This window comes from Haliotis cracherodii, unplaced genomic scaffold (genome assembly GCF_022045235.1).
Source record: "Haliotis cracherodii isolate W230 unplaced genomic scaffold, xgHalCrac1.p SCAF_15, whole genome shotgun sequence".
Lineage (NCBI taxonomy): Eukaryota > Metazoa > Mollusca > Gastropoda > Lepetellida > Haliotidae > Haliotis > Haliotis cracherodii.
In genome coordinates, this window is record NW_027266270.1 from 3372609 (window position 1) to 3388319 (window position 15711).

A 15711-nucleotide genomic window follows, 5' to 3' on the forward strand; every position below is an offset into this window, starting at 1 on the left:
CAATAACTCTCTCCCAACCACATTCAAACACCAACTATAGCATCAGGCCCCAAATCCCTGCCCCCTTTCCCCTACAAAATGACCAGCATGACAGAAAATCTTCACACTCTAATCCCCCTCCTACCCACCACTAAAGCATTAGGCCTCTCCCCCAGTACCCTCCTTTTGTCAAGCCGCTCGTGATCCGCCTCGACTGCAATGTGTTTCCCATTCACACTGCATGTGTGAAGAAGTTGATCAACCCTCTCCCCAGCCTGCTCTATCTCCCCGTCTGCCTGCCTGGCTGGCGTGGTCTGGCCGACTCTAGCACGCCTTCCTGTCAGTCAGGACCATCACGGCTCCTCTTGGACCAGTCTGCAGTCGGTCCATCTGCTTTCATCAGTCACCTTCCTTCACAACTCTTCATCAGCTGCTTGAGGACCTACCCTCAGGTGCTGCTCGGAACAGTGTTGAGTGGATGCATGCCTGAGAAGAGTATCTGTGTTTCACACAACCAGAGAGAGAGTCGGTGTAAACACAAGGGCCTGACCAGTCTGGCTATACCCTGTCACAGGATACCACTACAAAATACACACCTGGGTTGTCACATGGAGCAGAGACTCCTTGTGGGATAAACTGTCTCTGGTGTACTGACCGATCGTTTCAAGTGACATGTTTCCTATACAGTAACAGAGTGTGTGTGTTTGTGTGGATGTAGCAGCGTTCCGGCTGACTCTTTATTGGACGGTGTTTGGATAACAGTACAACATCATTGCTGGAAGTTATCACATGGTGAGTACAGTCATAACACTCAACTCCTAACACAAAGGGACCCTTACAATACATTTTCTCTACAACATGTGCATCATTGCTGGTTGATATGGGAGTTATCACATGGTGAGTAGAGTCACATAGCACTCCACTCCTAACATAAAGGGACCCTTACAATAAGTTTTCTCTACAACATGTGCATCATTGCGGGTTGATCACACAACAGTGTTATCAGACAATGTTCAACTCACATATCAAAACTAAAGGGGGCCATCCAATCAGTTTTCAATATCTGAAGTATGTTATTTAAATGAACTATGACATTCATTATCTGTGCTGGTTGATATGGGAGTTATACCATAGCGAGTACCATACATCACGTTCACCTCCTGACATAACTTGAAGGGGCTGTCTGACGCTCTTCATTGAACTATAACATTCATTATTACTCACAATGAATTAAAAAAAAGTTCCATCAAAGCCAACTAGTCACTGTATTCTAGATTGTAATATCTATAGATAACAGAAATTTGTCACTCAAATCATCGTAAAGTGATATTACGATCTACCCATGAAATGTTACTCTCAAAATTTATTATCGCCAAAATTTGCTGGAAATGGTACCACATAGACAATTTGTGTATATAAGTTTACTTGTCTCATAAGAAAGTATTTTTTTCATGTTTCATGGACATTATACTTGTCCAAATTTTTTTATTTTTTTTTTTCATGTTCTGAAACATAATTTACTGTAATGAAATTAATGAAAATAGACATGAGGGTACACGAGATATTTCCCTGTCTTACCACTACCAGCCAGGGGGAGAAATCAGGGAAACTGCCCCTGGTGAGAGCCGTTAATATGGTAAGCATTTGTAGGACCACAATGGCCCCAAACAAGCAGCATGAGATCCCCACCATGTGGCCTGTGATCAAACTGCAAACTGAAATCTGAAATACATTTCATGAGGTCAAAGCACCTGCCTGTGAAGGGGTTTGTGTGAAAGGCTTGGTTTATGGTAGTGTGCACAACAACGGCAATATATATGTTTCTGTGGTACAGTTATTCCACAAACACCAAAATTACTTGTTCTTTCCATGTACATTAAAATATTTTTCAATAAATTCTCAATAAAAATCTTTTTTAAAAGGATTAAATCTAAGGAAACTTTTGTAATTGTGCAAAGGAAACTTCTGAAATTTTGAAATGTATCTAGATCTGTGACCAAACAATCTTCATGTTGGTTACCTCTTACAAAGAGCACTGGGGACTGGGTGCAGCGTTAAACAACAAACAAACAAAAAACACTGTGTTATAGGATTCTAACAAACTCACTATGAAGTCAATGTGGGAGTAAATGTTGATAATATAGTTAGGTAAATACATGCCCATGTTCTGGTCAACAAGTCTGACTATCAGATGGACATATAAAGCCCAACATGTGCTATCACAGGTGGTATAACAGTGTTATCCTTCACAGGCTTCAGTTATTCCATGACTTTCTGCTGCCAACTGTAAACATGTGTAACCGCCGTTATGTTATAAGTGATTCTGTGGTAGCAAGCTAGTCTCGCTTACAGACCCAAGAGCATGTATTTAATGAAACAATCCCCCATTCCATTCTTATTCTCTTCTCTGCTCAAGCAGCCATTACTCGTCCCCTTGAGTTCCCTTATACTCAAGGGACTCTTTATAGAATTATTTTTATTTACTGTCAAACACAACTGTATTGCGGGAACTATTTGTCTGGTATGAGCCTTCAACATCAACTGTCCTACTGTTGCTGTTTGCAAGAATTCATACTTGTGTCCATTCCACCGGTCACATCCAGGAGTTATGGTCATTTATTCCCTGGGATTATGGTATCACACATCACAGAGCGATATGGATCGTATACCACCAAGTGCAGTCAGCAATAGCTACCAGGAACCGCACTGTCAGACTCACTTAGCTTCAGATGTAGTTCATGTTGAACAACGCACACTCAACTATTGGACTGGGGAATTTATGTTCAATTGATGAAATGTAAAACACAGTTATCATGAAAGGGAATACCTTAGTAGCAGGTGATAAATATCCTCCAATTCCTGAATGGCATTCCAATAGCTTATCTAAGGCATGTGAAGCACATTTATCATGTAAAGTTGTATATAAAACATGCTGATTATTTAAAATGAGCTAATAATGTCTGAAGAAGGATTTTTTCAGTCCTAAGTTATGTATTGAAGAACAATGGTTATTTGATGAGGCTACAAGCAAACTGACATCCCTCACTATGATATAGATATAAGTCTTCAAGCTTGCCGTAAAAGGCGAATATGCTTGTCATAAGAGGCGACTAACTGATCAGGTGGTGGGTGAGGCTCGCTGACTTGGTTGATTGCATCCCAATTGCGTAAATGGATTGTCTGGTCCAGACTCGATTATTTAGAGACAGCCGTCATATAGCTGGACTATTGCTGAGTGCGGCGTTAAACAACAAACAAACAAACACTATGATATAACACTCACTGACTGAAGCAACAAACAAACAAACAAACACTATGATATAACACTCACTGACTGAAGCAACAACAAACAACACCGTGAATGTTTGTTATCATCACAGTAAATACAGGCGGAGATTTTGTTTGTTGTTTAACACCACACTCAGCAATATTCCCGCCACATGATGACGGCCTGTAAATAATCGAGTGTAGACCAAACAATCCTGTGATCGATATTGTGAGTAACCATGGATCATGATGGCACACTATCAACCAAGTCACCAAGTCTGATGACCTGATCTATTTGGTTGCCTCTCTTAGGAGTACAACCAACAAGTACCAACTTCAGGAACATCGAGTCTGGCATGAGGAAGATCAGAAGGAGATACTGTTTTGGGCCAAGTGGTGCTGTCAGTACTACATTTATGTTCCTGTCAATGCTTTTCACATGAAGCACCTGTGAACAAAAAGTCTAGCTGGTACTCTGCACTATACATGATTATGATTATGATTATTGTTATCATAAAAAATTCAACTTATTTAGTAATGGAAATCCCAGGCAGTGTCAGCTGCAGCACCACAAACAGGTCCATTGTTTTTTAGGTTAGGATATTTAAGGGGTAAATATGTTCTTTGGCCCTTGCAGAAACTTCAAATGGTAAAATGGTTTTCTTTGATTGAGGGTGTATTTTGGTTGTCGAGAAAGTAAAAAATATGGTTTACTCAAGACAAGGTGTTTACATATTGGTATTTAACAATAGGTGTTGTACAGTGAGATACGAGACTCTTCATTTCTATTGCTCTAACGAAGCCCATCGTTTCCTCATTTTATCTTCATTATTGTCTCTTCTTCCTTATTGTGCACTCCGACATTGGACCAATCACAAGTATTGTGTGGGCTCTTCAACGAGGCTTATGCTAGACAGACAGACTAGTTGCAGTGTTTTGAACAACTGTATGCCAGCGATATACTCCATAAACTGGCTTCACACATTGTTTTTGTTTGTTGTTAAAAGCCACACTCAGCAATATATTGATGGTCTTATACATGAAGATGGGCCTATAAGCTAGTGGCTCATAAAAAAAGTTATCTGTTAATCTTCAATAATAATTAATAATATTTCTTGTATGTTCAACATTACAACAATGTTGCTCACATCTCCATCTTACATCACAATACATTTATTTTAAAATGACATTGTTAGAATGTACCTCCTTCATAATGGAATCTGTGTCTTCCACTGACAATGCATATATTTTGAGGCTTGCAGATAGCCACTGTGTCTTCATGGAATGCCAAACAATAAATATCTTTACCTATAGAATGGGCTTATAACCAAACAGTCTTATGATATGTGACCATGTACGGCCTCTGTCCAGATGCCCACACCTGCACTATTCCATCCATCAGATTAAACCATCCTGCCCTATCTGACCCACCAAACTGATGCCTCACGGAGATTATCTCCACTCTGAATAATTCCGTCTGAAGTTTCATCTCAGTAATTGTCTCAATGATCTTTGTGTTTATACTCTTGCTCTCCACCATCCTGGAAGAGCGACAGCCATGCTGGGCCAGCTTGATTGACAGTGACAGCTCCGTTCTAATAAATAGCTGCCAAATAATTTCAAAGTTTCTTTAGTCAGTAATAAAACTGTTCTGAATGACAAATGTTCCCCTGTGCCATAACACTCCGCATTCCTCCACAAGCCCTGTAATCACTGGGGTATAACATCCCGTACTCCCTTGTCATATAACGCTCATATTCACTGGTGATGTGGTATGCGATTACCCATTACAAATATTGACATGCTACTCTCAATGGTTATAAACATTTCAGAGAAAACAAAAAGCAGTGAGAGAAAATAATTACAGCCAGGACATGAAATATCATTGAGAATTATTTTTTTAGTATCTCATTTACTCCCTGTCGGAGCTCTACGATCTACGAGCTACATTCTCTCACGCATTGTAGGCCCTGCTTCAACTCCAATCCGGGGATAGCAGCAACACACGACTGTTATTCCAGAAAGTCATTTGTGCTAGCTGGGTCATTACCAACTGAGCACGTTCATCAGATATGATTCACAGCAACAATAAAGTCTGATAAACTCCATCAATACCAAGCTGGCACAGATTTACCGCGCTAAGTCATCAGGCCGGGATACAATAGATGCTGTTATGATTTACGACTGTTGCAGCACTTTATCAAGCAAATCTGCTAGTCATTTATTACCCAAATATGCCACCCAAGGAATATGTTGTGTTTAGCAAAGCAACATGCCTGCGACATTGCCAGCAGTGAGGAAGGTCTGAGATGACCAGGTGTAGTTACTTGTAAATACGGTAATGTGGTAGAGTACTGTCTGGCTGGAGTGAGTGAGTGAGTGAGTGAGTGAGTGAGTGAGTGAGTGAGAGAGAGAGAGAGAGAGAGAGAGAGAGAGAGTGAGTGAGTGAGTGAGTGAGTGAGTGAGTGAGAGAGAGAGAGCGAGCGAGTGAGTGAGAGTGAGTGAGTGAGGTTTCACGCCACTTTTAGCAATATTACTAAGTCTTTTACTTTTACTGTTTCACGAAAAACTCAATAATTTCCAAGTTTAAATTTACATAACGTCTCTTCATATTTGAAGAACTGTCAGTGAAAAGTGAAGTACAAATATGCCCGAATATATCATTATTCTACGTTGGTTTAATTTGTGTATCAAACTCCTGTATTCTGACATATTTTTTTTAAAATGTAATTTATTGGGAAAAGTAACATTTTGTAGCTTCTGTCGACCAGGAATCAACGATCCGACTTTCAGGAACATCTGTATTTCTAAAGCAGAGTCCTGAGCCTGCCACACAAGATGTTGTGGAAATAGTTGTGGGAATTACTGCAGGAAGCTAACTGTCTGTTCATTCTCCTGGCAATACATTACACTATTTCAAACTTCTGACAGACATGGGAAAAGCTGAGAATAACTCTCACCTACAGAACAAGCATTTAGTGTGGAGTTTGTCTCACAAAACCTCCAAACCAATCTAATTGGCCTAAAGTAACCAGCAACTCCTAGTGTGCTGAATACTGCTTCCTATTCATGTTAGTTCCACACTGAAGGTGGGAGCTCTTTCCCCGAGTCCAATATCCTCCCTGCTACATTCCTCCGTATCCATCCATCACCGGACAACCGTTAATTACACCATACATCACCTTGAGATTCATAAAACCATTCCACTTCATACATTAGACTGCCGGCAATAGAATTCTCTTTATGAACATCGCCAAGTGGATGGAGATTTTATCAATATTGCCAGCGCAGTTTTCTCTGATTCAGGTAATCAATACTTTGTAATTGATCTGTCAGTTTAGAAACATGCTTGTATACATCAGCGGTGAATGTGCCTTGCTTTGGTTTCAGCAGTTTGTTGCTGTATATCAGCTACAGGACAAGTGTAATATCAGACCTGTATATAACATGCATACTTATAAGAGTTATATCACAGATTATATACCGGTCAATCACTTGACAAGTGTAATATCAGACCTGTATATAACATGCATACTTATAAGAGTGATATCAAAGATTATACACCGGTCAATCACTTGACAAGTGTAATATCAGACCTGTTTATAACAAAGAGTGATATCAAAGATTATATACCGGCCAATCACTTGACAAGTGTAATATCAGACCTGTATATAACATGCATACTTATAAGAGTGATATCACAGATTATACACGGCCAATCACTTGACAAGTGTGATATCAGACCTGTATATAACACGCATACTTATAAGAGTGATATCACAGATTATATACTGGCCAATCACTTGACAAGTGTGATATCAGACCTGTATATAACATGCATACTTATAAGAGTGATATCACAGATTATATACCGGCCAATCACATGAGAAGTGTAATATCAGACCTGTTTATAACATGCATACTTATAAGAGTGATATCACAGATTATATACCGGCCAATCACTTGACAAGTGTGATATCAGACCTGTACATAACACGCAGACTTATAACAGTAATATCACAGATTATATACCGGCCAATCACTTGACAAGTGTAATACACAACAGCTTCACACTTGACAGGTACGTTTTTAGTTGACTCTGTCTTTTTTCCATGTCTACTAAGGCAGCAGCCACCGTATTCCTGGTTAATAAAAAAACAGTTAATTCTCTGCCCACTGGAGCAGCTGTTTTTCCATTGCCATGACAGCCAGACTGATGGACAGACAGATGGACGGACTGATGGATGGACAAACATATTAGTTGAACCATATAAAACAGTCCCACAGCGATTTCATTTTCCACAGAACTTAATCAAATAATAACGTTTGCAGCTGAGTTTGCATTTCTAAGTGCACTTCGCAGTCATCCAGCATGTAATACAACCATTAGCCTGTGACATGCCTCAGTCCCTGGAAGATGATGAAGCACTTGGCGAGCCCATGCACTGCATAACAGGCACACAGACTGGGGAATATACGGCCATGCCTGGCCAGCTCAGCATCAATCACCACGGACTGTAATACACAGAGTGTGCTGGTGTCAGCAAATCAGGACGATGTGGACATGCAGACAGATCACTGGGTACTGAAGCTCAATCACCTTGATAAATCACCAAAGCAATAGATCTACTCCTCCTTAGGACATCAACTTCCCGAGGCAAGGGAGTTAACTGTAAGGCTGGGACGAGTCCACATCTACTACCAGAGTACCCAGCCCCCTGTTACCCGACCTACCTGGGTACTCACTGTAGGTCTCAAGAGATAGGTATATAATGTCTGGTTGGGAAGAGTTTGACCGTACTCCTGGCAAAATGTATTTAGATACACGTATGAAACGATCTGGTCATGCATACGTTGATGTTGACAGAAGTCTTTAGACAACGATATAAAAGTCAGAAAGAAATGCGAACATTTTTCACTTATAGTTTATACTTAGATTTCTAGATAATATTTGCCATTTCTAATATATCACGTGACTAACCACGAGTCCGTGTAGTCCTGTGGGTACCCGGGTCCTAAACAGTACCCACCCAACCCAAGTACCGGAGTTACCTGTCCCAGCCCTAGTTGACTGACTGTAAAAGTCCAGTTTCATCCTTGCCGAACTAGGCTGGAATTCCGGAGTTACATTTTGGCTAGACCAACGACTATGTGCATGGTCCAATCAAAATCGCGCATAACTAGACATCCGGCTTGACATGCAGATTTCCGTTGATGGCAGGATTTGCCAAGCATGTAACCTGTCAACTGGGCAATGACAGACGTTTTCCATTTTTTATCATGTTTTTGATCAAGATGATCAGATTGTCTTGACTGGGCACCGCCATTTTGTTTGAAGCAAATGCAAGTAATATGGGATGTGGAATCTGATTGGTCCATAGTAGGGGCACAGAAGGAACATAACTTGTAATAGCCACTGGTAGCGCTATTGAGCCATGAAATTCCAGCATAGTTGGACTTTTGTAGTCAATTAACACCATCACCTCGTAAAGATGAAGGATATTGACAAGAACGGGAGGTGTAGATGGATATCAGTGTGTATCTCCTGGGCACAGGGATGGTCACTGTCAGTACCTGGTGGATTTCAGTGTGCAGGCTAATATATTTGTCTCGCTGAAGATAAAGTGAACAAAAGAAACGTTAGGGATGATAAATATTTTTTAGGATATTTTTATGAAATTGTGTGCTCAGTCTTCACAAAAATATTTTTTTGTTCAGTATATATATCAATCATGCAATATATCATACACTTTCTGTGGTAATATATCATTGTGCATGTATCAGAACAATGTGAGATAAAGGAATGGTTAATGGTGCAGTATCTGACGAGTGAAACATTCTACATGTTCTGAAATTACCCAGACTGTTTGACAATGTACCGACACACCAGAGCTAATATATCACTCAGCAGCATATTGATGAAATGCATCATGGTCCTATTTTTGTCATGAGCATATCAAACATTTGCCAACATTCTTTTTGACGATATTGCCTGGTGCTCCCTTATTTCTTTTCATAAGTATCCGTACCGTTAAGTATCCAATGAGAGACGGAGGCCATCACTCAGATAAGTCCGTTTATCAGTCGACAGCCAAGATGCTGCAACAGAGCACCTGCCAAGCCATAACTCCACCATCAAGGATAAAGTCTTCGCTTTGCAGTTTTATCTCAAGAGCATTAATACGTCACCAGTTTCCTGCGATGAAACTATTACAAACTGTTGTGGATGTGCAATATAATGTGCAGTGTTACAGAATGCAATGGCCCCCTGCTGGGTCTCCCGCTATGTTACCCTCTTCGTGATACTATCTGCCTACTCACATGTTCACAGAACCGAAAATATGAGAACATTAATGCTGCAGATCATGTCTGATCAAGGTGTACACTGCAGCTGGTTACTCCCATCATGATGGGCAGTCTGAAACTTTGTTAAAGTAAGTGCTGCTTATGTTTTAATGAGCAGAGAAAAACCCATGCCTTCTGGGTCCAATGTCTCACATTCAGCAAGGTCAGACATTGTACCCACCCAATCCACAGTTCAGTCAGTCTTTACATCATAGAGAGAGAGAGAGAGAGAGAGAGAGAGAGAGAGAGAGAGAGAGAGAGAGAGAGATAGAGAGAGAGAGAGAGAGAGAGAGAGAGAGAGAGAGAGAGAGAGAGAGAGAGAGAGAGAGAGAGAAACACCATGGGTAACAACCCATGCCTTCTGGGTCCAATGTCTCACGTTCAGCAAGGTCAGACATTGTACCCACCCAATCCACAGTTCAGTCAGTCTTTACATCACAGAGAGAGAGTCTGTAAAATTCCACAGTCATGGCGCAGGACGATAACTGTTGTAGCATAATCTCAGCCCAGCACAGCTCTGGAGGAGGGTGAGGAGCATCATTAGAGAAATACATTTGACACATGCCTCATCTTAGAAGAACTAAAAATGGGAATTATACGGACAATTTATGGATAAGAACTCCTTCAAATCAAAATTTCATCAAGTTGTTTACATGTCAACACCACAGTAAGAAAGTCATTTTCAAACAAGACTCCTAAAAATAAGATTTTAATCAAGGAAGGACATTTTAGTATTTTTTACCAAAGTTACATGTTTTCAAATAGATTTGATAGCCAAAAGTTGAATGTTTCCATTCTCTTTGGCTGTTGAAGCATCTTTGTTTCCACTGGTTACAAGTCTCAAATACTGTGATTATACTTGACATGTCGTGTAAGCAGCTTCCAACTACAAGTCACTCACTAACTCAATCCTGAGTGATCTACTGTTACAGACCATGTTGTGCGTTATGTCCTCTTATCACACACAGAGTTATGTCCCCTCCCCAGGTGGGTGATATCAGTCAATAACTCAGTGTAATTGCCTTGTTTATCCCTCGGGGTGATGTGAAGGTCTGGGTCAACAGCCTTATCTCTACAGGCTGAAATATCTTCCTCTGAATGTGCTGTCTCTCTGCTCAGTTAGGGGAGGGTTTTCTACCTAGTCTTGAGGGTGGGGGATGGGTTTTTTACCTAGTCTCGAGGGTGGGGGAGGGATGTGTAACCTTGTCTCGAGGGTGGGATAGGGATATATTACCTTGTCTTGAGGGTAGGAGAGAATTATGTTACATTGTCTTGAGGGTGGGGGAGTTTGTTTTACCTAGTCTTGAGGGTAGGAGAGTGGTTTGTTACCTTGTCACTAGGGTTACTAGGCTACCATTGTCAGGGGGTGGGGGAGGGGTTATCATTGACCATTGTCAGGGGGTGGAGGAGGGTTTACCCTTGGAAATTGTCAGAGAGTGGAGGAGGGGTTACCATTGACCATTGTCAGGGGGTGGGGGAGGGGTTACCATTGACCATGGTCCTTCCATTGAGAGGGCAAAATCCCAAAGTAATGCAGCTTTCAGATGTTTATCACTTTAGAGAAAGCAGTGAGTACTGGTACCCTGCTCATTTATAGTCAGGGCGAATATGGGATTCAAACCCAGGATAATCAATCTGGCACAGCTGCACCGAGAATTGTGATGCCTTGGTCAACTTGGCCACCTGTGTCCTCTGTAGACCATCACACTCGAGGTTTCAGGCTGCTGTGCCCAGGAAACAGCATCTGTCAGTCTCTGAAGTAGATGTTGTGCTTTGTCCAGCCATGGGTTCATCAATCACTGGCAAGCTCTTCATTAAGTCCATGCTGACCATCAGATGTTATTCTTTACACAGCTCATAAAGTCTCTCTCCCATGACAATGGCCAAGAGTTTGTAGCCTCACAACATGCAGTCCAACACCATGTCCCGCCACAGCTTCCTTCACTGACCGTGGCCAGGGCAGACAGATGGACTGAAGGTTCCCAACAGATGCACCACCCCTCTCTGAAGGGAAGGAAGCACAGTGCCATCTTTGGGACTGAAACACTGACAGGCTACTTCCTCATTGCTCCTCCAGTGATCTGTGCATTCAGAAACATCATGCCAAAATAGGGTATAAAGATACAGAAATGGTTTTATTCAATTGAAAATCAGCAAAATTATAGCTACATCATCACCAAAAGAAATGCAAACCAAAGAAACATGTAGAGAAGTAAGTATGTTATGAAGAGATGAATTGTTTGATACGCATTACTTAGAAGTTGAAGGATGACAATGTATAGATCCTTATACCGTTGTCAAGCAAGACTGAAGCAAGCTTTAAGAAGAGATGTTTCCAATGTGTACCAGTTAATGACAAAATAGCAATCAGTCTAGTGTTACCACAGTGTCTTTATTCTTATCATGATATGCTGCACGTGATTTCCAAACTTTACACGCTAATCCTGCACGAGACAAATGGTGCATCTTGAGTCATGATCTGTGAAGTCACATGTGATGCGTTCATGAGCGTCGATTCACACAACAAAACAGTATGATATATTTATTTGTGTATTAAACCAGTCTAATTCCTCTTGAATATGAGAAAATCTGGATATATTAGCCAACATTTATGGTATTCATGTTTCTTTTGTCTGTGAATATGTAACATTTATTTCAGTTTGAAATAAGTGTTTTTGTGACTCCCCTCGGTAAATCTTAATGAGTTTTTGTAATATCAGCCAACACATTTGCTCAACCGCCATTTAAACTACACAGGGCCGAGTGTAGACTAACATTTAGTCTATGAAATATTATATTACACAATATCCTTCTTGACTCTAAATTTTATTTAAAAATTCCCTATGCTGATTTCATATTTCATATTTAGTCAATGAAATCTTATATTCCACAATATCCTTCTTGACTCTAAAAATCATTTTGGAAATTTCCCTATGCTGATTTCATAGACTGTGGAATAGAGCCAGCTAGAGCTGGCTAGACTTGATTTTGTATGCGTTTCTAGATTGTGTGTTTTTTCCCATAAAATAAATATATTCCACAGTCATGGTACAGGACTAGGCCTAGTGGAGCTGTTCAGTTTGTGCTGGCAATTAAACCACCTCATGTTTGGTTAAATATCAAAGGGATTTCAACATCATGAATTTGGGGCAAGCAAATTTTTTCCCCCTAAGCAGTGAAAAGTCAATTTGAGTTCGCCCTTGGTCAAGAAAACCTTTTGAGAATGTTATCCCCAGAATGTTCCCTATCAGCACAGAGCCCTGAACAATGGGCCACGGAGGTCATGCAGTGAGGGTTTCTGGTCGGAGATCACCCTGACCAGATGGAAGATTGTTGTGAAACCCGACCCCTAGACCCTTAACTGTTGTGCAGATCAGATGTAACTGTATATAAACATATCTACCCATAAGTGAAGCACCAGTGTAGGTGTTGACACACTTGGGAGTTGGTGCACCAGACATAGTTGTCAACAGCCCCCCTCCTTTCTTCATCCGATACCTCCTCCAAACCTACACACTCCCCCTCCCTCCACATCCCAACAGAAGGCAGATGGATGGGGTGGTGACAGGCCAGACAGGAGGCCAGTTCAGACACAACCTGGTTGGGGTAATCCCCGGAGAAGTATGTATGGATTGCTGTTGTTTTAGTGCTGGCTTGTCTTTATCCCGAAACCTAGCTACCTACAGGATAGTGTCATGTATTGTGATACTGCCACGGCACTGTTTGTAATACCGTATTCGACATAATAAGCGCCCTGCTCTAATAAGCGCCCACGGCGATATTTGCCAACATATTGGCAAGTGAACAATCCCAATTAGAATCCCTTCCGATTGATCAATGTACACAAGACTTATCTATTCGTGTACAATACGCACTCATGTGTTATATGCATCCTTAATGATGGGCAATTAAATTCTGGAAAAATATATCTGTCTTATATAAACAGTTCAGACCATCAGCATAAACCACGAAATTTATCTTTCAACTCTGTTTTTTCCACCAAAATAATATTCTAATTAGAGCCCCCTTTTTCTAATTTTGAGAGCGCCCTGGGCGCTTATTACGTTGAATACGGTAAAGCATTGTTGCCTTTTACAGCAAATAATACATTGTGATACTAGCACAGTGAAGTGTGTAATACATTGTGATACTAGCACAGTGAAGTGTGTGATACATTGTGATACTAGCACAGTGAAGTGTGTGATACATTGTGATACTAGCACAGTGAAGTGTGTGATACATTGTGATACTAGCACAGTGAAGAGTGTGGTACATTATGATACTAGCACAGTGAAGTGTGTAATACATTGTGATACTAGCACAGTGAAGTGTGTAATACATTGTGATACTAGCACAGTGAAGTGTGTGATACATTGTGATACTAGCACAGTAAAGTGTGTGATACATTGTGATACTAGCACAGTGAAGTGTGTAATACATTGTGATACTACCACAGCTATAGACTAACATTTAGTCTCTGAAATCTTATATTTCATAATATCCTTCTTGACACTAAAAATTAAAAAAAATTCCCTATGCTGATTTCAGAATGGAATAGAGCTAGCTTGAGCTGGCTAGACTTGCTTTTGTATGCATTTCTAGATTATTTTTTTCATGAAATAAATATATTCCATGGTCATGGTGCAGGACTACCACAGCTAGACAACTACCCAATAGAACACTTTCTTACATGACATATAAAGCAGATTAGCGACACACTTAGAACAAGACAAAGATCAAGGACGACCTTCGGAACGCTGCCTGTGTCAGAATTATGTGAATTTTTAATGAACGCCACAATCATCTAATCACAGCATTTGTGGTAACTCACTTGCCCGGATTGTATGACAGTCACTATTAAATTGCCATCTTCATGTATTCACTGGGTTCATCTCTCCAAAACAAAATATACCTGTGTTTCTATGAGTATTATTACTCATGTATTGCATGTAGGAAATATCAAGTCAGTCAGCACTGGTGTTATAGTCTATGTAATCACTGCACATGGTGTAAATATGCAGTAATGTCCTGTTATTTACCAATTACATTCATCATAAAATTATCGGCATATTCCGCAGATGCTTGGCTAATTACTGCACACAGTGTGCATGTAGTTGTACCTGCGTACAGTGCAGTTGCTGTCCACCCTGTGCAGCTGCAGTGGGCCACCAGATGGCCAACTCTAATTGTCTTACATCACTGACTCACTGTGTGCAACCCGCACCAGCATCTGGCTTTAATCATCCCTTGGATCTTTAACGAGGAGCTAATTAGTTCTGATTGGAAGACAAACGCTTATTGTCAGCAGGACAGCTTTGTCAATGATCTTCACAGTCTGACTCACCCTCAGTAAGTATTCATAACCCTAGGGTGTAACAGTATTAATGCTTCAACACTTCCTGCTCTTCCAGCCTCCCTGACCACCCAGCCTCCCTGCCCTCACAGCCTCCAGGACACCCAACTAATCCATGCACAACCCCCACCCATCTATCTATCAATCCATCACCCCATCCATCCATCCACCCCACCGTAGCCACCACCCCTCCCCCACCCAGACATCCTTCCACCACCCACCCATCCATGCACCACCCCCACCCATCTATCTATCAATCCACCACCCCATCCATCCATCCACCCCACCGCAGCCACCACCCCTCCCCCACCCAGACATCCTTCCACCACCCACCCATCTATCTATCAATCCACCACCCCATCCATCCATCCACCCCACCACAGCCACCACCCCTCCCCCACCCAGACATCCTTCCACCACCCACCCATCTATCTATCAATCCACCACCCCATCCATCCATCCACCCCACCGCAGCCACCACCCCTCCCCCACCCAGACATCCTTCCACCACCCACCCATCTATCTATCAATCCACCACCCCATCCATCCATCCACCCCACCGCAGCCACCACCCCTCCCCCACCCAGACATCCTTCCACCACCCACCCATCTATCTATCAATCCACCACCCCATCCATCCATCCACCCCACCGCAGCCACCACCCCTCCCCAACCAGACATCCTTCCACCACCCACCCATCCAATGCACCACTCCACCCATCCATCCAGCCACCCCACCACAGCAACCACCCCACCTTCTCATCCAT

At 41.6% G+C, this 15711-nt stretch overlaps 1 protein-coding gene across 2 annotated transcripts in view; it reads left to right on the forward strand.

Moving 5' to 3' along the window:
* The first annotated feature begins 241 nt into the window (after positions 1 to 241).
* The window catches only part of LOC139462175 (four-jointed box protein 1-like), a 60656-nt gene continuing 45186 nt past the window's right edge, over positions 242 to 15711 (forward strand). The window contains exon 1 of one of the 2 annotated variants that reach the window (XM_071243717.1): positions 242 to 771. The gene's annotated coding sequence lies outside the window, so the exon portion shown is untranslated. Of the gene's footprint in view, positions 772 to 864; positions 877 to 15711 lie in introns of those variants that run through there. The other variant, XM_071243719.1, reaches the window with a different exon arrangement.